A 24,437-nucleotide genomic window follows, 5' to 3' on the forward strand; every position below is an offset into this window, starting at 1 on the left:
AAAAGTCATTTTTTGCCAGACATCTGAAAACATAAGTTAACTTGTGTTAAATGTGATAACCGAGATAGCGGAATACACCTGTGCAAAACATATGGTTTGGTAGGTTAGAGGGCACAACTCACTGCCTCAACTAGAAAGCAAGGTCTGGGTAACCAAGAGATACAGAAACAGTTGTTATTTACAAAAACTGATGGCGTTGTAACACATTTCTGACAACTGCAATACATACCTCTTTGGTCCACAGGGCATAAAACAACAGATTGCAGGCTTGGGACATACCTCTGATTTAACAGAAGAAAAATATTTATTCCACAGTTCAGTGGAACTTGGAGCATAAAACAAACAAAGAACTCCAACTTAATTAAATCCATAAGAACAATAAGGAACGATAAAAGTTATTCCTGGGAGGGGGGGAATCCTCATGTTTCCATTGCAATGCTTTGCCATGTTCAATGTGTCCATTACAATGCTGTGCCACAAAAAAATTATTACGCTCAGGTATTCCTTCCAACAATAGGCATAAGCGTGAATAGTAGGCTGAGGGAGCTCGCTCAGTTCAACTGTTTCTATAAACGAATCATTGTCCCCTTCAGTAGAAGTCTTGGTTGTTCATTACAAAAGCATATCTTCTAAATGAAATTACACCTACATAAAAAAATAAATGTTTCCCACGTCCCTCGACTTTAAGCCCTTAACCCTTAACTTGTGTATTCTGCCTTTGTAACCTCACTCAAATTGACTGTTCTCAGCAGTGGTTTTGAAGTGTGAACAGCCACAATATTATCATGTGCAATTGTGCAAATTGCACTAAATTGAATATTTTTCATTTGACTCAAAAAGTGCTGAAATTGTAGCCTATCTGACACATCTAAATTGTACAGTGTTGGGGAGTAGTGAACTACAGTGGGGAAAAAAAGTATTTAGTCAGCCACCAATTGTGCAAGTTCTCCCACTTAAAAAGATGAGAGAGGCCTTTAATTTTTATCATAGGTACACGTCAACTATGACAGACAAAATGAGATTTTTTTTTCCAGAAAATCACATTGTATGATTTTTTATGAATTTATTTGCAAATTATGGTGGAAAATAAGTATTTGGTCAATAACAAAAGTTTCTCAATACTTTGTTATATACCCTTTGTTGGCAATGACACAGGTCAAACGTTTTCTGTAAGTCTTCACAAGGTTTTCACACACTATTTTGGCCCATTCCTCCATGCAGATCTCCTCTAGAGCAGTGATGTTTTGGGGCTGTCGCTGGGCAACACGGACTTTCAACTCCATCAAAGATTTTCTATGGGGTTGAGATCTGGAGACTGGCTAGGCCACTCTAGGACCTTGAAATGCTTCTTACGAAGCCACTCCTTCGTTGCCCGGGCAGTGTGTTTGGGATCATTGTCATGCTGAAAGACCCAGCCACGTTTCATCTTCAATGCCCTTGCTGATGGAAGGAAGTTTTCACTCAAAATCTCACGATACATGGCCCCATTCATTCTTTCCTTTACATGGATCAGTCGTCCTGGTCCCTTTGCAGAAAAACAGCCCCAAAGCATGATGTTTCCACCCCCATGCTTCACAGTAGGTATGGTGTTCTTTGGATGCAACTCAGCATTCTTTGTCCTCCAAACACGACGAGTTGAGTTTTTACCAAAAAGTTATATTTTGGTTTCATCTGACCATATGACATCCTCTTCTGGATCATCCAAATGCACTCTAGCAAACTTCAGACGGGCCTGGACATGTACTGGCTTAAGCAGGGGGACACATCTGGAACTGCAGGATTTGAGTCCCTGGCGGCGTAGTGTGTTACTGATTGTAGGCTTTGTTACTTTGGTCCCAGCTCTATGCAGGTCATTCACTAGGTCCCCCTGTGTGGTTCTGGGATTTTTGCTCACCGTTCTTGTGATAATTTTGACCCCACGGGGTGAGATCTTGCGTGGAGCCCCAGATCGAGGGAGATTATCAGTGGACTTGTATGTCTTCCATTTCCTAATAATTGCTCCCACAGTTGATTTCTTCAAACCAAGCTGCTCACCTATTGCAGATTCAGTCTTCCCAGCCTGGTGCAGGTCTACAATTTTGTTTCTGGTGTCCTTTGACAGCTCTTTGGTCTTGGCCATAGTGGAGTTTGGAGTGTGACTGTTTGAGGTTGTGGACAGGTGTCTTTTATACTGATAACAAGTTCAAACAGGCGCTATTAATACAGGTAACGAGTGGAGGACAGAGGAGCCTCTTAAAGAAGAAGTTACAGGTCTGTGAGAGCCAGAAATCTTGCTTGTTTGTAGGTGACCAAATACTTATTTTCCACCATAATTTGCAAATAAATTCATAAAAAATCCTACAGTGTGATTTTCTGGATTTTTTTTTCTTAATTTGTCTGTCATAGTTGACGTGTACCTATGATGAAAATTACAGGTCTCTCTCATCTTTTCAAGGTGGAGAACCTGCACAATTGGTGGCTGACTAAATACTTTTTTTCCCCACTGTACATGTAATTCAACTAGTAATTTAACTGCATTTTTCAGTAGTTTGGTGGTAGATTATTTAACTCAATTCAAATCTTGGTAGTGTTTTCAGTAGTTCATTCTTCTTTGCCAGTTACTGGAACTACCCAATACGTTTTTTAGCAAAAATAAAATATGGGTGAAGAAGACCAGAATGTCATTTTTCGGCATCAGACCAGCCTAATTCTCACTTGAAAAATAGTGTGTTTAATAGGCTAATTACAGGCTATTACAATTACAAAAGGCTATTACACATTCTGTTAACATCGGACTCCAGAGTAATCTGTCTCGCAATTTGTAGTCTATGACATTTCAGATTTAGATGTGATAATTTATCATGCCATAGTTTCAATCTTAAATTAAACTATATTTTTCTTAAAGGTCCCGAACAGTCATTCTGATTCCCATGTAAAATAGCCTTTTGAGTGACTAAAATATCTGGGGTATAGAAATGTATCCTCTCATGGCTAACTACCAGGAAATTTGAAGACAGGCTGAGTGGGCAGGGAGCTTATATTCATGACCTCGCCTTGACTGACAACTCTTTGAAATTGAAAGCAAATCAAATAACATTGAAATTGCATCACTAGCTAGGTTTCCATCCAAATAGGCGACAGATATTCATGCGAATATTTAAAAACTTCCATAAAAACAATGTGCATTTTCCCACCAGAGATGTTTCTCCATCTTGTTTCAGATAAAAGGCTGTGCGTGATGACGTAGTGGGCATAAAAATATATTTTGCGGTTAAATTCCCATGTACCAAGTTAAATGGGTTTCACAACTCTACTGATGGTTTTCTCACAAAAAAAAATTGCGTTATTTAGCGAGTGTGCCCACTCTGGTATTGGTATTGTGCCCACTCTCCGTTTGGCATGTCTCTTCTGATGCAATTCACAGCAGCACTGACGGATATGTTGACATGACAACTGCGTCAGTTTTGAACGATCCTACCCCAGTGTAAACTTTTATTTATATTTGCAGACTCCCTACAGTGAAATGTTGGCACCAGTAGAGTAGCTATCTAGCTATATAAACCAACCCCTCTGCAAACACACCTTCTCTTATGTTGGTTACAAGACAGTCCTTACTTAAATCAGGGAAGATAATATTATGTTACCATTGGTGTATTAAAATGAGTTAGGGTGATGTCACCCTATCCCCTTAATAATCCCACCTCCTGAATCCAATTGTTTGACATGGGGGAGGGGACCAGTAACTTTATGATCAAACTTTATCAATATAGAAGCAAGTCATTTTTCAAACTTTGATCTGGTTTCATCCAAATATCATCACATTTCATGAAAAACATGATTTTGACTGTTCATGACCATTAAGGGTAGCTTTTAGTATAGCTTAAAACTTATTCCAGTGTGAAGTAATTGTTAGCTTAGTAAACTATATTTTCAGAGTAGCTTCCCCAACACTAAAACTGTAGCCTATTTATAATAAGCGCATATTCAAGTTTGAAAGATCTTACCAATAGTAGAAAAGAACTGCAGTAAGTAACAGGAAACTAATAATATTAGAAACAGCGTTTAATTTTGTCTGGTATATAAAAATTACTTATTTAGTTTAAGGCTGACATGGATGTATGAAATGATTCTAAACAGAGATATGGAACAGCACTTATTAAAGCAGTGATATCAGGGTCTACGACAGAATTCTTAACCTATTTTCTAAATAATCTTCCAATAGTGTGCATACCCTTACTAAAAGAAATGTAAGTCCATCAAACTGCATGACTGCATATTGGGTGTCTCCTTTAGCACTAGAGCTTAGGTCTCCAACCCGCCATGTTTCCTGACCATCATCATTTGCAACACGTTGTTCCACCTTTTTGCCAATAATACTTTGAAAATCAATGGGCAAAACCAAGACATTGTTCTGCTCGTATTCCTTCCAAAGGTCAATCCACCAATCGATACAGAGGTCATCGTATTTCACTTGGAACAAATTGACACCGTTCTCTTCTTTCATTTTCACAACTGTACCGGAGAAGAACTCAATATTGCCGTCCACGTCGAGGGCTTGCTTTACACGCTTTCCAAGGAGCTGCTCTGAGTGAGACACAACTGGGATCCTAGTGTCACTCAGGTTGTTTCCATCGACTGAAAATACAATATGTTTTCTATTGGTGTCGTCCTGTTTACCGGCCACCTTTGTTGATCCTGCCTTCTTTAGAACACTTGCACCATATGGAAAGTCAAACTCAAAGTAAACGGCGCAAGATTCTTGGGCAGCGGTGGGTTCGTCCATGCTTTCCAGCATTTCACTATTCAATGTTTCATCAGCCAATACCTCGTTTTTGTTCATGCCTGACTGTATTTCCACTCGTTTTTTTGAGGTTCTGCTACAGTTTTTGAGTTGGTCCTCTCCATCATTCATGACCTCATTCTTCTGAGTTTTGCATCTCCCTCCCTTTCTTGAACCACAAGCACTACTCAGCTTTGGTTCTCTATCTCTCACACTATTCTGTTCTACAAGCACCCCGTCAACAGACTGAGGCCCTTGTTCAGACGCATTTACTAACACAGGCTGTGGTTCCTCTGTGGCAACTGTTGACACATTCTGTTTCAAATTTGACACAAGCTTATCTAGGCTTAATTTCCTCCCTGCAACTGAGGTATTAAAAATACCCCTCTCATTTTTCATACCAAGAACAAACCTCCTAAATTGCAGTTGGCATACCACTGCAGAATATTTGCTTTCCTTACATAAAGAGGCCAACTGCTCATCAATAATCTTAACACTGTCCCACAAACCACCATACTGTTTCAACTCAGTGGTCAACTGCTGTGTCACGCTGACATCATGCCTGTCATTACGTGCCCTCTTACGGCTAATCAATGCATCACTTAGTCGCATAGGTTCCTTCCTCTTTGTTACAGCAGATCTTTCTGGAATTGTTTTGTGTGTTTTTTCAGGTATTTCCTTCTCTTCTGCAGTTGCATCTTTCCCAGAATCCATCGTGTCTCCTTCCATGTTTTTGGAAGTGTGGAGATTGCCTCTCTCGATTTGTCTTGTTCTCTCTCTAAACATGTCTCTCTGCTTCATAGACTCTTGTGCTGCTGTCAGCATTGATTCTTTTTTCTGTTTGTCCAAAGACGAAAGCCATTCCCATTTGCGGTTCTTCTTGAACATTAACATTCCCTCAAGTGCTATGCTCGTTGCCTTTGACTTTGCCATCATCAAATAATTTAAGACACTTAAGTCCTTCTCTGAGCTCACATTTGACTTTAGGACAGCCTTCAACTTTCCTCTGAGGCCATCTGGCAAATGATTGCTTTTATGCTGTAGCTGATCAGCCATCATTGTACAACATACCTTCAGAAAACTAGCCAGGATCACTTCTACAATCTGGATGGTCAAGTCGAAAAACTCTGAATCTGTCCACATAGTAAGCCTTTCCAACACAAGGTCCTTGGGCATCTCTATGTCGTTAAACAAGCATGCTGTTCCTTCAACAATCTGTCTCCCATCCTCTTTCCATTCTTTGAGCTTGGTAATGAGAGTTTGGTAGCGTGTTTCCATCTTCAATGTGTCTCTCATTGATTTGAAGAGGGGATCAATTATGATCTTGGAAATTAGACCTAGAGCTCTGCATCCGGCTTTGAACTGTTGGACCTCAAAATCAGCAGCAACTTTTGCAAGCAAACTGTTATCATCCAAGTACTCCCTAGTAGTAAACTCAACCAACTCCTCATGTATGCTGTACGCTCCAGCAGCATTATGAAACAGAGCGTCAATTCGGTTTCCTCTGGATGGCGCCAGAGGCACATCATCAAACACCCCTTTTCTGGTCAAAAAGGCTTTGAATTTCTCAGGCTTGCCATCCTTTGCTTGGACAGCATCACTCACAGTCCTCACCAAGCGCACTGTTCCAGACTCCAGTGCATGTTTACTGCTGTCTGACAACCTATTGGCTCCAACTTCCTCATCTTCAACAATCATCTTTTCCCACAATAGAAGAGTTGCCTTTGCCTGATGAGCTAAGCTATCGATCAAATGCAATCCACAGAAGACCTCATTCACACAGGAAAGCTTGGCCTTGTCAGAATGAGTATAGAAGTCATACCACTTAACCATCTTTGGCAAGATGTCTGATTGATATTCAGAAATAAGTTGTTTAAACCCTGTTTCCAGGACAACACGGTCATCAAAGAGATGTGTTATTTTGGCAAAGATGCCCCTCTGATGACCACCCATGTCTTTATCCTTTACTGCAGCCACAACAATGTCCTGGACCATTTTGCGAACAATGTTCAACTGATCCACTTCTACACCAGTGCTTTGCTCCCTTATCTCCAAATGACAACGATATTCATCCTTCATACAGACCTCAGCATTTTCATGAACAAATTCAGCTGCACCAGTGTCAGAAGAAGGAGTAGCCTGATCTGCTTCAAGGACAAAGTTGGTTTCCACCGATGCAGAAGGAAGCCTCTCTGCTTTCATGCCAAGCATTTTGTTGAGTACTGCTTCTACAACCTCAGATACTTTGCTGCAGTTGATCCCCTTGTTGGCAGTTAAATCCAGGTACAATTCTCTTATATTATCATTGAAGAGGCCATTTTTAAGTGTTGGTACCTTTTGGGTGCGGAAAGAGTCCAATTCATCCTTAGTTTCTGTGTACATTTGTTTCCAAAAACGCACTTTCTCCTTTAACTTCACCAACCTGGGGTCTGTTTCAGTTCTCACATTCTCCCTCTGTCCCTCGTTACACACAGACACCTTAGATAGTTTTTCCTTCATCTTCTTGTATCTACTGAACAAGAACGTGTTGTCCCTATAAGCTCTCTGAAGTTTCACTCCTCTCTCCTTCTTTGCCTCTTTCAAATGAGCTTTGTGCTCTTTCAGAGTGTCACATTTTTCTCTCAGCATCTTGATGACGAGTCGCTTTCTATCAATCGCCTTTTTGAGGTTGTATTCATCTTTCACTAGAGATATGGTGCGGCCCTCAACGTCTATGTCCGTTTCACTGGACATCACTGGTGATAGTACGCCTACACCTCTAGCTGGGGTCACTTTTTGGGGGTTATTGGTATCAGGTAATGTAAACACTCGCTCCTGGTATGAAAGCTTCTCTGCCAAGCGGGCCAAACACCTTAAATGGACCACCCCTCTTTTAAGTTTTAGAACTACTCTCTTAGAGAAGCCTATTTTCTGTTGCTCACTGTCCAGACAAAGATCAAAATTGGACTCCAAAATACTTAGGACCGCATATCTGTAAACTCCATCTGCCTTTTTGGCACATTTGTGAACTTCATACATTATGCCATTTGTCAACACATGTGGGTCAAGTTTTTTCTTTTCAGTTGACTTTGATTTCAAATCCAGGTCAAATCCTATTTGCTTGCAGAGAGGATAAGAGTTATTGTCATCTTCTGTGGTAGATACTGAATTGCACTGATTTGACTCGATGCTAGTGCCTTCCCTAGCCTCCAACTCAGCATTCACTTTTCTGATTTCCTCTTGCACAGGAGGAGCAATCAGTGATTGCTCTTGGTTTGCCAGTGCATTATTATGACTCAAGACTGTAGATGGCGGTTGCAATACAGAGGGTTGAGAATACGGAGGGAGGATGTAGGTACCAGTTTTTTGATTTTGCAGTGGATCACTAATTGTCTCTGCAGCATTGCTTGCCTCTGCTGCACTCTGGAAATGTTTAGTAGGTGTTTGTGTTCCTGTGCTGCTGAGCTCGTTTGTTAATTGAGCTTGTGCCTGTCCATTACTTACTCCAGTCTTTTCAAACACAGGAAATAACTGTCCTTGTGTTTTTGCATGAGGAATGTTAACAGTTCTTAAAGAGACAACTGAACCTATGGCAATGATAGGAGAAACCTCCCTCTCCTCCTCCTCAGGTTTTACATATACTTCCATTGACATTGTGTATGGTTTTACATATACTTCCATTGACATTGTGTATGACAGAATTGCAAAAAAACAGCTAGCCTACTTGGATAAGATCACTATTATGAAATGTCTAGACTGAATACCTCAAACAATGTATCATTATTTTGTTTACATAATTTAGTTCACACTTCAAGACTTTAGTGAGCAGTTGTTTAGCCTTATCACACCAGTAATCACCAACAAAACACACAATATATCTTGCTAGCTAACGTTAGCCAGAATGTTACAAGTAACACTGCAGGCCACAGAAACTGGATTCAATGTAGTAAGCTACTAGACTTCGCTGGCTTGCTAAACGACAATCGACATTACAATAACACTAGCTAACCAAATATAATCTTCCTCAGCTAGCTACCACCCACCCAGGGCAGGCACCTACGGCAGTTAGCTAGCATCGTTTGCTTGACATCAGGAAAATCCAATAGTTAACGTTAGCTGGTGACAATGGAACAAATATACACATTTGGAAACGAATGACGATGTTTCCTTAAGGAACGAACGTTAGCTTATTGTTATCTAAACAAACTTCACTACCTAACTTAAATCTAATCCTTCCCGCCAGCAAGAATATGCCAGCTAGTTGGCACAGTGAGCTGACTACCTGTTTGCAGTGAACAGATGCGGCTCCCTAGGATTCCCGACTCCGTCTGAAAGCATTACTCTAGGAGACATGAACTGTGTGGTACAACTGTCCAATATTTTTTGCATTGGTATCCACTGTTTCTGCTGAACCCTAGTGATGTTACGTTTGATACCGGAACTCCGAGGCATGCGTCGAAATCGCTAGCAGTTTACTTCGAATCAGTGTGCGGATGCTTGTAGCTATCGCTTTATCAGAAACACGTGATCAATGACTCTTCGTTTTGTCGAACAACCACCTGATTAGTTTGGTATTGGTTTGGTAGAAGACAAAAAGGCTACCGTCGCACACGCCATAATAATTTGGCTGTTCTAAATGATTTTGACCATCAGTGCCACTAGTGTACAACGTGTTGATCAAAACGACGGGTAATGAACCTATTTTCAACACAATTGACTGAAAATGCTCAATGCTTCAGGAAGCTTTGTTTCCCCATCACTACAAAATATGTTAATGTTCTATCTGTGTCACTAGTGACCTCCACGTGGACGTCCGAGGATAGCTAGCTTGCAGCAGCAGGTAAACAGTACGGTTGTCAAAGCCTGACGCGACTCATCCTTCTTGTTCTTTAAATTTGGTATTGGCAGATAGCAACCAACTGAAAGGTGCATACACCGCCACCTACTGTACTGGAGTTTGAGGCCGGTCTCCCTGATTTGACTCAGTACGGTTTCCACTAGATAAAACAGCCACGAAGATAAAAATTCATGAAAACAAAAAATTGCTCTTAGGTCATAATTTAAGGTTAGGATTAGGCATAAAGTTGGCATTGTGGTCAATGTTAGGGTTACATTTAGGGTTAGGTTTCAAATCATATTTCAAAGAGTAACTTTCTTGAATAATAATATTTTCATCGAAAACCAGATGTTTTAGGCTTAGTTTATTTTTATGTATTTATTTGCACCAAAGAAAAACAAGTGATAGACAACAATACAGATAAAAGAAAACACAAAATAAAAAACGGTGCAGGAATACCCTAAATCCGTAAACATGGGTACCCTCATAGATATCATCCTGACTAACATACCCTCTAAATACACCTCAGCTGTCTTCAACCAGGATCTCAGCGATCACTGCCTTATTGCCTGCGTCCGTAACGGGTCCGCGGTCAAACGACCACCCCTCATCACTGTCAAACGCTCCCTAAAACACTTTAGTGAGCAGGCCTTCCTAATTGACCTGGCCCAGGTATCCTGGATGGATATAGATCTCATTCCGTCAGTAGAGGATGCCTGGTTGTTCCTTAAAAGTAATTTCCTCTCAATCTTAAATAAACATGCCCCATTCAAAAAATACAGAACTAAGAACCGATATAGCCCCTGGTTCTCCTCAGACTTGACTGCCCTTGACCAGCACAAAAACATCCTGTGGCGTACTGCATTAGCATCAAATAGCCCCCGCGATATGCAACTTTTCAGGGAAGTTAGGAACCAATATACACAAGCAGTCAGGAAAGCAAAGGCTAACTTTTTCAAACAGAAATTTGCATCCTGTAGCACTAACTCCAAAAAGTTTTGGGACACTGTAAAGTCCATGGAGAATAAGAGCACTTCCTCCCAGTTGCCCACTGCACTGAGGCTAGGAAACACTATCACCACCGATAAATCTACAATAATCGAGAATTTCAACAAGCATTTTGCTACAGCTGGCCATGCTTTCCATCTGGCTACCACTACCCCGGCCACCAACTCTGCACCCTCCGCTGCAACTTGCCCATGCCCCCCCCCGCTTCTCCTTCACACAAATTCAGACAGCTGACGTTTTGAAAGAGCTGCAAAATCTGGACCCCTACAAATCAGCTGGGCTAGACAATCTGGACCCTTTCTTTCTAAAACTAGCCACCGAAATTGTCGCAACCCCTATTACTAGTCTGTTCAACCTGTCTTTCATAACGTCTGAGATCCCCAGAGATTGGAAAGCTGCCGCGGTCATCCCCCTCTTCAAAGGGGGTGACACTCTAGATCCAAACTGCTACAGACCTATATCCATCCTGCCCTGCCTTTCGAAAGTATTTGAAAGCCAAGTTAACAAACAGATCGCCGACCATTTCGAATACCACCGTACCTTCTCCGCTATGCAATCCGGTTTCCGAGCTGGTCATGGGTGCACTTCAGCCACGCTCAAGGTCCTAAACTATATTATAACCGCGATTGATAATAGACAGTACTGTGCAGCCGTCTTCAATCGACCTGGCAAAGGCTTTCGACTCTGTCAACCACCGCATTCTTATTGGCAGACTAAATAGCCTTGGTTTCTCAAATGACTGCCTCGCCTGGTTCACCAACTACTTCTCAGATAGAGTTCAGTGTGTCAAATCGGAGGGCCTGTTGTCTGGATCTATGGCAGTCTCTATGGGGGTGCCACAGGGTTCAATTCTTGGGCCGACACTTTTCTCTGTGTATATCAATGATGTCGCTCTTGCTGCTGGTGACTCTCAGATCCACCTCTACGCAGACGACACCATTTTGTATACATCTGGCCCTTCATTGGACACTGTGTTAACAAACCTCCAAACGAGCTTCAATGCCATACAACACTCCTTCAGTAGCCTCCAACTGCTCTTAAACACTAGTAAAACTAAATGCATGCTTTTCAATCGAACGCTGCTGGCACCCGCCCACCCGACTAGAATCACCACTCTGACGTGGTCTGACCTAGAGTATGTGGACAACTACAAATACCTATAGGTGTCTGGTTAGACTGTAAACTCTCCTTCCAGACTCACATAAAGAATCTCCAATCCAAAGTTAAATCTAGAATCAGCTTCCTATTTCGCAACAAAGCCTCCTTCACTCATGCTGCCAAACATGCCCTCGTAAAACTGACTATCCTACCGATCCTTGACTTCGGAGATGTCATTTACAAAATAGCCTCCAACACTCTACTCAGCAAATTGGATGTAGTCTATCACAGTGCCATCCGTTTTGTCTCCAAAGCCCCATACACTACCCACCACTGTGACCTGTACGCTCTTGTTGGCTGGTCCTCACTACATGTTCGTCGTCAAACCCACTGGCTCCAGGCCATCTATAAATCACTGCTAGGCAAATCCCCGCCTTATCTTAGCTCATTGGTCACCATAGCAGCACCCACCCGTAGTCTGCGCTCCAGCAGGTATATCTCACTGGTCATTCCCAAAGCCAACACCTCATTTGGCCGCCATTCCTTCCAGTTCTCTGCTGCCAATGACTGGAACGAATTGCAAAAATCTCTGAAGCTGGAGACTCTTATCTCCCTCACTAACTTTAAGCATCAGTTGTCAGAGCACCTTACCGATCACTGCACCTGTACACAGCCCATCTGAAATTAGCCCACCCAACTACCTCATCCCTATATTGTTATTTATTTTGCTCTTTTGCACCCCAGTATCTCTATTTGCACATAATCTCTTGCACATCTAGCATTCCAGTGTTAATACTATTGTAATTATTTTGCACTATAGCCTATTTATTGCCTTACCTCCATAACTTGCTACATTTGCACACACTGTATATATATTTTCTGTTGTATTTTTGACTTTATGTTTTTTACCCCATATGTAACTCTGTGTTGTTTTTATCGCACTGCTTTGCTTTATCTTGGCCAGGTCGCAGTTGTAAATGAGAACTTGTTCTCAACTGGCTTACCTGGTTAAATAAAGGTTAAATAAATAAATAAATAAAAATAAAATGGTTGGAAGCCCAAAGGCTTATATGAAATAAAATAAATAAATATGAAAACCACACCACAAAAAAACAATATACAATACATAAGTACTAAAATAAAAAAAGGTTTGTTAAAACAGATAACAAAACCTACTAATTATAAATGTATAAATTAATTGATCAGTAATAACGAAAATATTTACACTACTGGTCAAAAGTTTTATAATATAATAATATATAATATGCCATTTAGCAGACGCTTTTATCCAAAGCGACTTACAGTCATGCGTGCATAAAAAATTTTTGTGTATGGGTGGTCCCGGGGATCGAACCCACTACCTTGGCGTTACAAGCGCCGTGCTCTACCAGCTGAGCTACAGTGGCTTGCGAAAGTATTCACCCCCCTTAGCATTTTTCCTATTTTGTTGCCTTACAACCTGGAATTAAAATTGATTTTTGGGGGGTTTGTATCATTTGATTTACACAACATGCCAACCACTTTGAAGATGCAAAATATTTATTTATAGTGAAACAAACAAACTTGGAGAGGGTGGGGACGTTCAGGTTCCTTAGGGTATATTTTGACACTAGACTGACCTGGGCAGAACACATTGAGAGAGTGGTGGGAAAGTCTAAGAAGGTGCTAAATGTGATGCGCTGTCTGACGGGAAAGGAGTGGGGGGCTGGGCTTTCCTCATTGAGGACCATGCATTGCTTTGATCCGATCTGTAATAGACTATGGCAGTATAGCGTATGGTTCGTCAGCCCAGACCTCATTGGAAAGGCTAGATGTCATACAGGGGCAAGGACTCAGAATATGTAGTGGGGCGTTTCGATTGTCCCCAGTGGCTGCACTACTGGTGGAGATGGGGGATATGCCATTGCAGATTAGGAGACAGCAGCTGGCAATGAATTATTGGGTCAACCTACAGGGACATTGGTTGTCTTATCCTGCGAAATGGATTTTACAGGCATGCTGGGAACATGAGCGAACACAGAACATGAGCTTTGGGTGGGTGGGTAATACCCAGGCGAAGGAGATGGGACTATATGGAAGGGAGTTTAGTCCAACTGTAGCTATTCCTGTAAATTCCCCATGGCTACTCTTGCCTCCAGTAGTTGATCTAGAAGTGTTGGAGAGACTACAGAAAGATAGGGAGGGTGTTTATCCATCTGATTTGTTTAAGATATGTCTGGATACTGTGTATCAGGATTTTGTTGCCATTTACACAGATGGTTCAAAAGATCCAAGGACAGGAAGTACTGGGTCAGCATTTGTAGGGCAGGAATGTGGGGTGGAAGTCAGGAAACTTATTACAGATCATCTGGCTGTATATACGGCGGAGCTGATGGCCATACTGTTGGCCATGCAGTGGGTGGAGGAAGTCAAGCCAGACAGAGTAGTCTTTTGCTCTAATTCATGTGCAGTGTTAATGAGTCTCCAGTCCTTTAGCTCACGTAGCAGACAATACCTGCTTTATGAGGTGCTACAAATCCATGGCAGGATTAGACAGATAAGATTTACTTGGGTCCCAGCCCATGTGGGGGTGGAGGGGAACGAGGCAGTTGATGTACTGGCTAAACAAGCACTTAGTAATGGGGATGTTGATGTTGTAGTTTCAATTAGCAAGGCAGAGGCAAAAAGCCTGATATGGACAGTGATGGTGCAGAGATGGCAAGATTAGTGGAATGGAGATACTAAGGGTAGGCATTTATTTCAAGAACAGAGGAAAGTCGGGGAGGGGAGGACAGCAGGAAGGGACAGAAGAGAGGAGGCTATTTTTACAAGATTATGGGTGGGACACAGCCAGTTGAATAAGACCTTAAATGTGATAGGAAAGCATCCAACAGGAAAGTGTGATTTTTGCCAGGCAACAGAGACCGTGGAGCATGTATTGCTACAGTGTGGGCAGTATCAGAGAGAAAGAGAGAGGCGGAGATCTAGTATGAGGGAGAAGGGGATACACTCCAGTACAGTAGTTGGCGGTAATGCACCATAACGTTGGATGCCAACCGCCGATAAACCCCACAGAAGAAGAAGAAGAGAGTTCGTGAGGAAAATAAAACGTTTTCGTTGTCCTCTCTTCACATTTCTGGCTGTACAATGGATTGGACGGGAGATAATGCCGTAAGTTTAACTTTACAGTGATTCTTGAGTGAAGAGGAAGGGAAATGTTTTTGTATATTTAGAGTGGTGCTAAAATAGCCAGCATATCTAGCTAGGTAGCTAGTTAGCCTAAGGTTAGCTGCTTCATGAACTGGCAGCACGTTTCGGGAAATGCCATTGAGAAGAGGCAGCAGTCTTGCACGCCAAGGCGAGCTAGCTGGCTAATAACGTTAAAATAACTAAACTAGCACTGAACAGTAGGTATGTAATGTCAGATTACCAACAACGTTTCAGACAACTGTCATCGTCTATGCAGCTGGCGTTATTCAGTATAGCTAGCTAGGTTTGGTTAGGTAGCTGGATGTGTGTGCCGTAGAACTGAGAAACTGTATTAGGTAGCTCGCTAATTTACAAACAAAGCTGCAATAACTAGTTTAGCAAGGTCTGACAACTGGTGGCTGTTTCCCAGAGGTGGGATCAAGTCACTATTGTTCGAGTCACTAGGTCAGTGTCTCAAGTCGAGTCCCAGGAAGAACTGGTCGAGTCAAGGCAAAGTCGTTCATTCTGAGAGCGAGTCGAGTCAAGTTTGTTAATCTCAAGTATTAAGAAAAAAAAATCTTGACATGCACAGACTTGTTAAACTACAAATCTGTCATTATTGAAGCTACCACACAGCCCTTTTCATTATTTTATCTACAACATATTTTGATTAGGGAAGAATTCATTTTTACAACAAATTCCAAATGCAAGTTTCATAAGTAAATGATTTCAAGCAATTTTTACATACCAAAAGATCAGTAGGCCTATGCTAGTAATTGTTGTTTGATGCCAGAGTATGTGAGCGGAGCGTGCCTTAGGCTGGAGTGTTTCCACCTTCCGGAGACACTTGAAACCCCACCTCTTTAAGGAATACCTGGCATAGGATAAAGTAATCCTTATACCCCCCCTTACCCCACCCACCCAAAAAAAGAATATTGTTAAGTGGTTGTCCCACTGGCTATCATAAGGTGAATGCACCAATTTGTAAGTCGCTCTGGATAAGAGCGTCTGCTAAATGACGAAAATGTAAATGTAATGTAAATGAGTGTAGGCCTTCTCGCCCGCTCCAGTAGCGCTCACTTCACCATCCCCAGTGGTCTGCAAGCAGGGAGATGGTATTCTCCGCTGCTGGCCTGATCGCATGAGCCTGAATCCACAGACTCTGGCCAAACTAGTGTTTCTAAAAGTGAATTCAAAGGCACTAATAAGGAATTTTTCGTTTCATTTTTATCTAATTCTAAGCAAGTCAGTCTATATGCGCAACTTATAGACTATAATGATTTAATACAAGAAAATGTTTTAAAAAATAAAAAATAAAATAAAAATAAAAAATAAAAAAAATAAAGAAAAATTATTAAAACAATTTTGAAAAAAAGAAGAAAAAAAAAAACATTGTAAAGTGGTTATCCCACTAGCTATAGGGTGAATGCACCAATTTGTAAGTCGCTCTGGATAAGAGCGTCTGCTAAATGACGTAAATGTAAATGTAAATGCTGCGCGCTTAATGTTCCTGCCAGGCTAGTGTTTATCACTCGCAAATGCTTCACAATTTATTTCTTTGTAGGCTATATCCTTGAAATAATTGAAATATAGCCTAAATAATTTATCTTTGTTCCTTCTTAGGCTACCTATTTGGCTCCTGACCTGTTTAGTGTTTATATGCTGTTTAATACGACATGTAGCCTATTTGAAATGATGAGTGCTTCTTAGTCACCTTTTCATGTTTATTAAAATACTTTTCATTCAAATCATATAGTTTAGTTTCAATACTTCAAACCCAAATGGTAGGTTCAGGTAGTCACAAAAATAGATGGGTGTTGGTTAAATGGTGATTTTAATAAATGGAGCGAATTTGGAGCTGCAGTTTTTAGTGGATATGGAGCGAGGAGTGGTTTTTAGCGGAGCGGTTGGAAAGGAGTTTTGAGCGGGATTTCAGACCACTCAACTCACATACTCTGCTTGATGCCCCATTGCTGGTGAGCTTGCAAAGTAAACCGTTAATATTCTTGATTACCAAACAATTTTTGGAGCTGAATATTTATGGCAATCCTCTCCCTACAATTTCACGTTATCGCTGCACCCGATCCAATAACTGTACAGCAAATCAGCAAGTCATTGTTAGCATTCAATATCAAGTAGGGATATCATGTCACTTTTCTGGCGTCCAGATCAAACAGAATTATACGACCTATCTACCTGTATGCAGCGGCGATTTCAGGATCGGAAGGAAAGCATGGTCTGTCTGCACCACACGCTATCACTTTGGAGGGCTGCCTGCCTGCAGAATGCTCATTGCCAACTGGGCAGCCCTTTTCTTCCTCACAAATACTGTAATTAATTTGCCAGAATGTTACTTCTTCATCCCATAATATTGAAGGCAGTGCAATGTTACAGCCAGTGTTTTAGTGGTGCCTGGAGAAGTGGGTATACTCTAATTTGTCTCCTATAATTGAAATAGATAAATGTGACAGAAATTCACAGGTTTAAGATTTTTCGCATTGTTTTTCAGTCACACTGTTTAAATACAACATCCAATATTGTTGTTTTTCTAAGTCCACAACAATGCTTAAACCACATCAGGAGGACACTTTTCAGGTCTGGAAAAAATCTAAGAAATGTATTTGAGTGTAGTTACCCTTTAAATTCAACTGTGCAGGCACCTAGCACTGTTTGGTTAACAGTGTTTCTGTAGCGCACATGAGAGGGAGTTTGCTAAACAAATGACCACAGGATTGATGCAAATAATCATGATATCTTTCTGCCAGGTAGGCATGGGCTACTTTGTAGCTAGTTAACATTTTAATTGAAGGGTTTTGGGATAGCCTTTCCATCTACCAGAAGACCGTTAGGCCTATCAATAGCATCGCTATATTTTTCCTGTTTCTTAATTGTTTGAAACCTGGATGTTTTACCTCATATTATTAGGCATGTCTTACCGTGTGCTCATTGCTGCTCTTAAAATGTGAAGAAATAATAGTTTATCAACATTTTAAGCTACATATTCTAATCTGTTCCATCAGCCTTATTAATTGATATGGTGTATACTTCCACTACACTAGCCTACTTTGATATGCATTGTGGGTATTAAGAAGTGAGTATACGCAATGCCTACCAAAAAAAGTGGGTCTACGGTGTATACCTGCGTATTAGTGCTTTCTGAGATCGGTTCATTATTAAAGAATAATCATGGTTTCTATTATTTTCTTGGGACATTAAATGCATTATGTGAGTTGAATGCGGTAACAACACAGAATAAAACAATTTAATAAAAGTCCCATGATGGTAGTGACTGCCTATTACTGCTTATCACTTATTAACCATCATTTATTCACATTACTTTAATAAAATATTTGTTTTATTTGATGACTTTATTATTTCATTCCAAGTCATTATCTCATCTCTATAGAGATGCTGTCTGACAAAATCTGACAAAAACAGAACTTGAGTGTGCATAACTATTCACCCCCCAAAGTCAATACTTTCTAGAGCCACCTTTTGCAGCAATTACAGCTGCAAGTCTCTTGGGGTATGTCTCTATAAGCTTGGCACATCTAGCCACTGGGATTTTCACGGTGGGAACCACACATGCGGAGATCATACGTTCACCTACTCTGCGTCTCACAAAGACACGGCAGTTGGAACCAAAAATCTCGAATTTGGACACATCAGACCAAAGGACATATTTCCACTGGTCTAATGTCCATTGCTTGTGTTTCTTGGCCCAATCAAGTCTCTTCTTATTATTGGTGTCCTTTAGTCGTGGTTCCTTTGCAGCAATTTGACCATGAAGGCCTGATTCACGCAGTCTCCTCTGAACAGTTGATGTTGAGATGTCTGTTTCTTGAACTCTGAGGTGCAATCTGAGGTGCAGTTAATTGCCAATTTCTTAGGCTGGTAACTCTAATGAACTTATCCTCTGCAGCAAAGGTAACTCTGGGTCTCCCATTCCTGTGGCGGTCCTCATGAGAGCCTGTTTCATCATAGCGCTTGATGGTTTTTGCGACTGCACTTGAAGAAACTTTCAAAGTTCTTGAAATTGAGGATTGACTGACCTTCATGTCTTAAAGTAATGATGGACTGTCGTTTCTCTTTGCTTATTTGAGCTGTTCTTGCCATGATATGGACTTGGTCTTTTACCAAATAGGGCTATCTTCTGTATACCCCCTCTACCTTGTCACAACACAACTGATTGGCTCAAACTTATTAAGAAGGAAAGAAATTCCACAAATTAACTTTTAAGAAGGCACACCTGTTTATTGAAATGCATTCCAGGTGACTACCTCATGAAGCTGGTTGAGATAATGCCAAGAGTGTGCAAAGCTGTCATCAAGGCAAAGGGAGGATACTTTTAAAAATCTCAAATATAAAATATATGATGATTTGTTTAACACTTTTTTTGGGTACTACATGATTCCATATGTGTTATTTCATAGTTTTGATGTCTTCACTATTATTCTACAATGTAGAAAATAGTAAAAATTAAGAAAAACTCTTGAATGAGTAGGTGTGTCCAAACTTTTGACTGGTACTAATATATACTCTACTCAGTTTTACACTCGTGACTCCCCAAAACCTCCCCAATTTGAGAACCCCTGCGCTAGCTCACCCGACCAGAGAGCTGAGTGTGAGTTTCACTAGCCAATATGTTGCACGTTCTTTTTCAAGTGCATGCTGCGGCTGATGTCTCTGTTTGCGTGGAGAGTAATCCATGGAGAGACTGTGCCACAAAATGTTACAAAACCTGGCCAGCTAATTTCAAGTCTCAAGTCAAAGTTGAGTCTTGAGGCTCCAAGTTCGAGTCAAGTCTCAAGTCATCAAATATGTGACTTGAGACCAAGTCATGCGACTCGAGTCTACACGCTGCTGTTTGTGGTCCAACACCGTACAGTAACTTAGGATATTTGTTTGCCTTTGTGCTTTGTTTTATGGATATTGCAGCAAATTTGGGGGTAGTCTGTACAATATTCCATTTTGCCAAGAGGACCAGTTAGAAACATGTCTCAGATGATGACCAATTAATCAGTGATGTTGGGTTATAAACCAAACTGGCTTTGAACCTATGTCAGTAGCTACAATACCAAGCGAATACACTGAGATCAATAACCCTTGGTTTGGTGACTTGGAGGATGGTACATTGTGCATACCAGGGATTGACATTAAAGTCTGAAAGGCACTTGCCACCGGCCATGTCAGGAGTATTTTTTTGGTTGCCCGAAGATTATCACTTGCCCGACAATCTACACTCAGAAGGGCAATAATGCATGCCTTTCACCAACACACACACACACGGGAGGAATCAGAAAGATCACTAATGGAATTATTTGTATTTTGGTTCTCAGTTAAAAAGGAATATACAAAATCAGAGCAAGCTCAACTTGCCCGATTGCCATAAATGGTCATTTCCATGTAAAAGGACCGATAAGTACCAAAATGTGAAGTTCATAGGAAAGTATTCAGACCTCTTGACTTTTTCCAAATTTTATTACGTTACAGCCTTATTCTAAAATTGATTTTAAAAAATAATCCCCTCATCAATCTACACATAATACCCCATAATGACAAAGCAAAAACAGGTTTTTAGAATATTTTTGCTAATTCTGAAATATTACCTTTACATAAGTATTCAGACCCTTTTCTCAGTACTTTGTTGAAGCACCTTTGGCAGCGATTACAGCCTTGAGTCTTCTTGGGTATGACGCTACAAGCTTGGAACACCTGTATTTGGGGAGTTTCTCCCATTCCTCTCTACAGATCCTCTCAAGCTCTGTCAGGTTGGATGGGGAGCGTTGCTGCACAGCTATTTTCAGGTCTCTCCAGAGATGTTAGATCGGGTTCAAGTCCGGGCTCTGGCTGGGCCACTCAAGGACATTCAGAGACTTGTCCCAAAGCCACTCCTGCTTTGTCTTGGCTGTGTGCTTAGGGTCATTATCCTGTTGGAAGGTGAACCTTCACCCCAGTCTGAGGTCCTGAGCGCTCTGGAGCAGGTTTTCATCAAGGATCTCTCTGTACTTTGCTCCGTTCATCTTTGCCTCGATGCTGACTAGTCTCCCAGTCCCTGCCGCTGAATAACATCCCCACAGCATGATGATGCCACAACCATGCTTCACCATAGGGATGGTGCCAGGTTTCCACCAGATGTGACGCTTGGCATTCTGGCCAAATAGTTCAATCTTGGTTTCATCAGACCAGAGAATCTTGTTTCTCATGGTCTGAGAGTGCTTTAGGTGCCTTTTGGCAATGTGCTTTTTACTGAGGAGTGGCTTCTGTCTGGCCACTCTACCATAAAGGCCTGATTGGTGGAGTGCTGCAGAGATGGTTGTCCTTCTGGAAGGTTCTCCCATCTCCACAGAGGAACTCTGGAGCTCTGTCAGTGACCATCGAGTTCTTGGTCACCTCCCTGACCAAGGCCCTTCTCCCCTGATTGCTCAGTTTGGCCGGGCGGCCAGCTCAAGGAAGAGTCTTGGTGGTTCCAAACTTATTTCATTTAAGAATGATGGAGGCCACTGTGTTCTTGGGGACCTTCAATGCTGCAGAAATGTTTTGGTACCCTTCCCCAGATCTCTCGATGTCAGCTGACACCCATTTCATTCTGCAAACATCATTGGATCTCAATTCGGAGCATATTCTGAGTTTTTGGAAAACGTGGACACATAAAAAAAACGGAGGGAGATTTTACAGAAATTCTGTTAGAAACCTTGCATCTGCAGAGTTCTTACAGTAAATGTTTTTTAGTAAAATGTTCAGTTTAAATTGTTATAAGTAGTCCTTGTGCATAGAGCTTGTATGGTTTGTTAAACTTTGAAATCAATGTTTTTTGTTTGGCATACATTTTATCTGAGTCTCACCGCAATTCTGTTACCATGGAATTGCCTAAATGCCATAAATTGTCTGTCTTTTACTTAAACAATGGGGAGGAACCAGAAAGATCAGGCTACTGGAATTCTTTGCAGTTAGGTTGTTTTCACGATTTTGTATTTTTTAAAATCACCTGCCCAATGGGTCAACCTCAGAGCAGGCTCAACTTGCGTGACTGCTCAGTTCAATTGTCCCAGGCAGTAGGCCAACACTTAATGTCAATCACTGCATACCATCTATTTGCAAGTCAGGCAAACTCCCCAGAATTGAGAATTCCCATACATAGTTGATAATGTGCCCATTCTGTCTTTTTATTTTACAGGGTCACGACCATGACAGTTGCCATGGCCACGGGGGTCACTCGCATGGGTCTGCGGTGCATGGATTCGGTGGTCACGGCAGTGGGATGGCACACGGGTTCATGCCTGCTTTCCATGGCCAGTTTGGCCCAAGAGCTGACCAGATGATAGACCCCACTCAGCAGCCCAAGAAACGGTCGCATATGGATGACAGCAGCAGCTGGGACATTGTAAAGGCAACACAGTAAGATTCACCACTGTTGTCTCATATGAAACCCTATTAATGCCCACGCAATTGTTCTGCTCCCAGCCCCATAGCTCAGGTCAAAAGTAGTGCACTATATGGGTAATAGAATTTCATTTGAAATCACCCCTGAAGATCCATAAAGCAGTAGGGATTAGATTGTTATGCTTCACTACTTTGCATTCAGGATAAATGGCAATTCTGAGGACTGAATAGCTTTCAGGGATGCAAACTCGTCACTCTTCAGCAATATTCATCCACGTGAATCATGTAGAGCCGTAAAAAAAAACTGGGGAGTGGGGTGGTGTGTGCGAGCAGATCTTCTTCTGGAGCAGTTTTGCCTTGAAGAATGGGCTAAAATCCCTAGATGTGCCAAGCTTATAGAGACATACCCCAAGAGACTTGCAGCTGTAATTGCTGCAAAAGGTGGCTCTAGAAAGTATTGACTTTGGGGTTGGGGGGAATAGGAAAAATGCCAAGGGGGGTGAATACTTTCGCAAGCCACTGTATGTTTCAATAGCGGAAATTAACGTTAGCTAGCTGATATTAGCTATCTAGCGGACTTGAGCTAGCTAACTACAGTGGGGAAAAAAAGTATTTAGTCAGCCACCAATTGTGCAAGTTCTCCCACTTAAAAAGATGAGAGAGGCCTGTAATTTTCATCATAGGTACACGTCACCTATGACAGACAAATTGAGGAAAAAAAATCCAGAAAATCACATTGTAGGATTTTTTATGAATTTATTTGCAAATTATGGTGGAATATAAGTATTTGGTCACCTACAAACAAGCAAGGTTTCTGGCTCTCACAGACCTGTAACTTCTTCTTTAAGAGGCTCCTCTGTCCTCCACTTGTTACCTGTATTAATGGCACCTGTTTGAACTTGTTATCAGTATAAAAGACACCTGTCCACAACCTCAAACAGTCACACACCAAACTACACTATGGCCAAGACCAAAGAGCTGTCAAAGGACACCAGAAACAAAATTGTAGACCTGCACCAGGCTGGGAATACTGAATCTGCAATAGGTAAGCAGCTTGGTTTGAAGAAATCAACTGTGGGAGCAATTATTAGGAAATGGAAGACATACAAGACCACTAATAATCTCCCTCGATCTGGGGCTCCACGCAAGATCTCAACCCGTAGGTCAAAATGATCACAAGAACGGTGAGCAAAAATCCCAGAACCACACGGGGGGACCCTAGTGAATGACCTGCAGAGAGCTGGGACCAAAGTAACAAAGCCTACCATCAGTAACACACTACGCCGCCAGGGACTCAAATCCTGCAGTGCAAGACGTGTCCCCCTGCTTAAGCCAGTACATGTCCAGGCCCATCTGAAGTTTGCTAGAGTGCATTTGGATGATCCAGAAGAGGATTGGGAGAATGTCATATGGTCAGATGAAACCAAAATATAACTTTTTGGTAAAAAACTCAACTCGTCGTGTTTGGAAGACAAAGAATGCTGAGTTGCATCCAAAGAACACCATACCTACTGTGAAGCATGGGGGGTGGAAACATTATGCTTTGGGGCTGTTTTTTCCGCAAAGGGACCAGGACGACTGATCCGTGTAAAGGAAAGAATGAATGGGGCCATGTATCGTGAGATTTTGAGTGAAAACCTCCTACCATCAGCAAGGGCATTGAAGATTAAACGAGGCTGGGTCTTTCAGCATGACAATGATCCCAAACACACCGCCCGGGCAACGAAGGAGTGGCTTCGTAAGAAGCATTTCAAGGTCCTGGAGTGGCCTAGCCAGTCTCCAGATCTCAACCCCATAGAAAATCTTTGGAGGGAGTTGAAAGTCCGTGTTGCCCAGCGACAGCCCCAAAACATCACTGCTCTAGAGGAGATCTGCATGGAGGAATGGGCCAAAATACCAGCAACAGTGTGTGAAAACCTTGTGAAGACTTACAGAAAACGTTTGAGCTGTGTCATTGCCAACAAAGGGTATATAACAAAGTATTGAGAAACTTTTGTTATTGACCAAATACTTATTTTCCACCATAATTTGCAAATAAATTCATAAAAAATCCTACAATGTGATTTTCTGGATTTTTTTTCCTCAATTTGTCTGTCATAGTTCACGTGTGCCTATGGTGAAATTTACAGGCCTCTCTCATCTTTTTAAGTGGGAGAACTTGCACAATTGGTGACTGACTAAATACTTTTTTTCCCCACTGTACGT

The sequence above is a fragment of the Coregonus clupeaformis genome, chromosome 21 (assembly GCF_020615455.1).
Source record: "Coregonus clupeaformis isolate EN_2021a chromosome 21, ASM2061545v1, whole genome shotgun sequence".
In the NCBI taxonomy this organism is placed as follows: domain Eukaryota; kingdom Metazoa; phylum Chordata; class Actinopteri; order Salmoniformes; family Salmonidae; genus Coregonus; species Coregonus clupeaformis.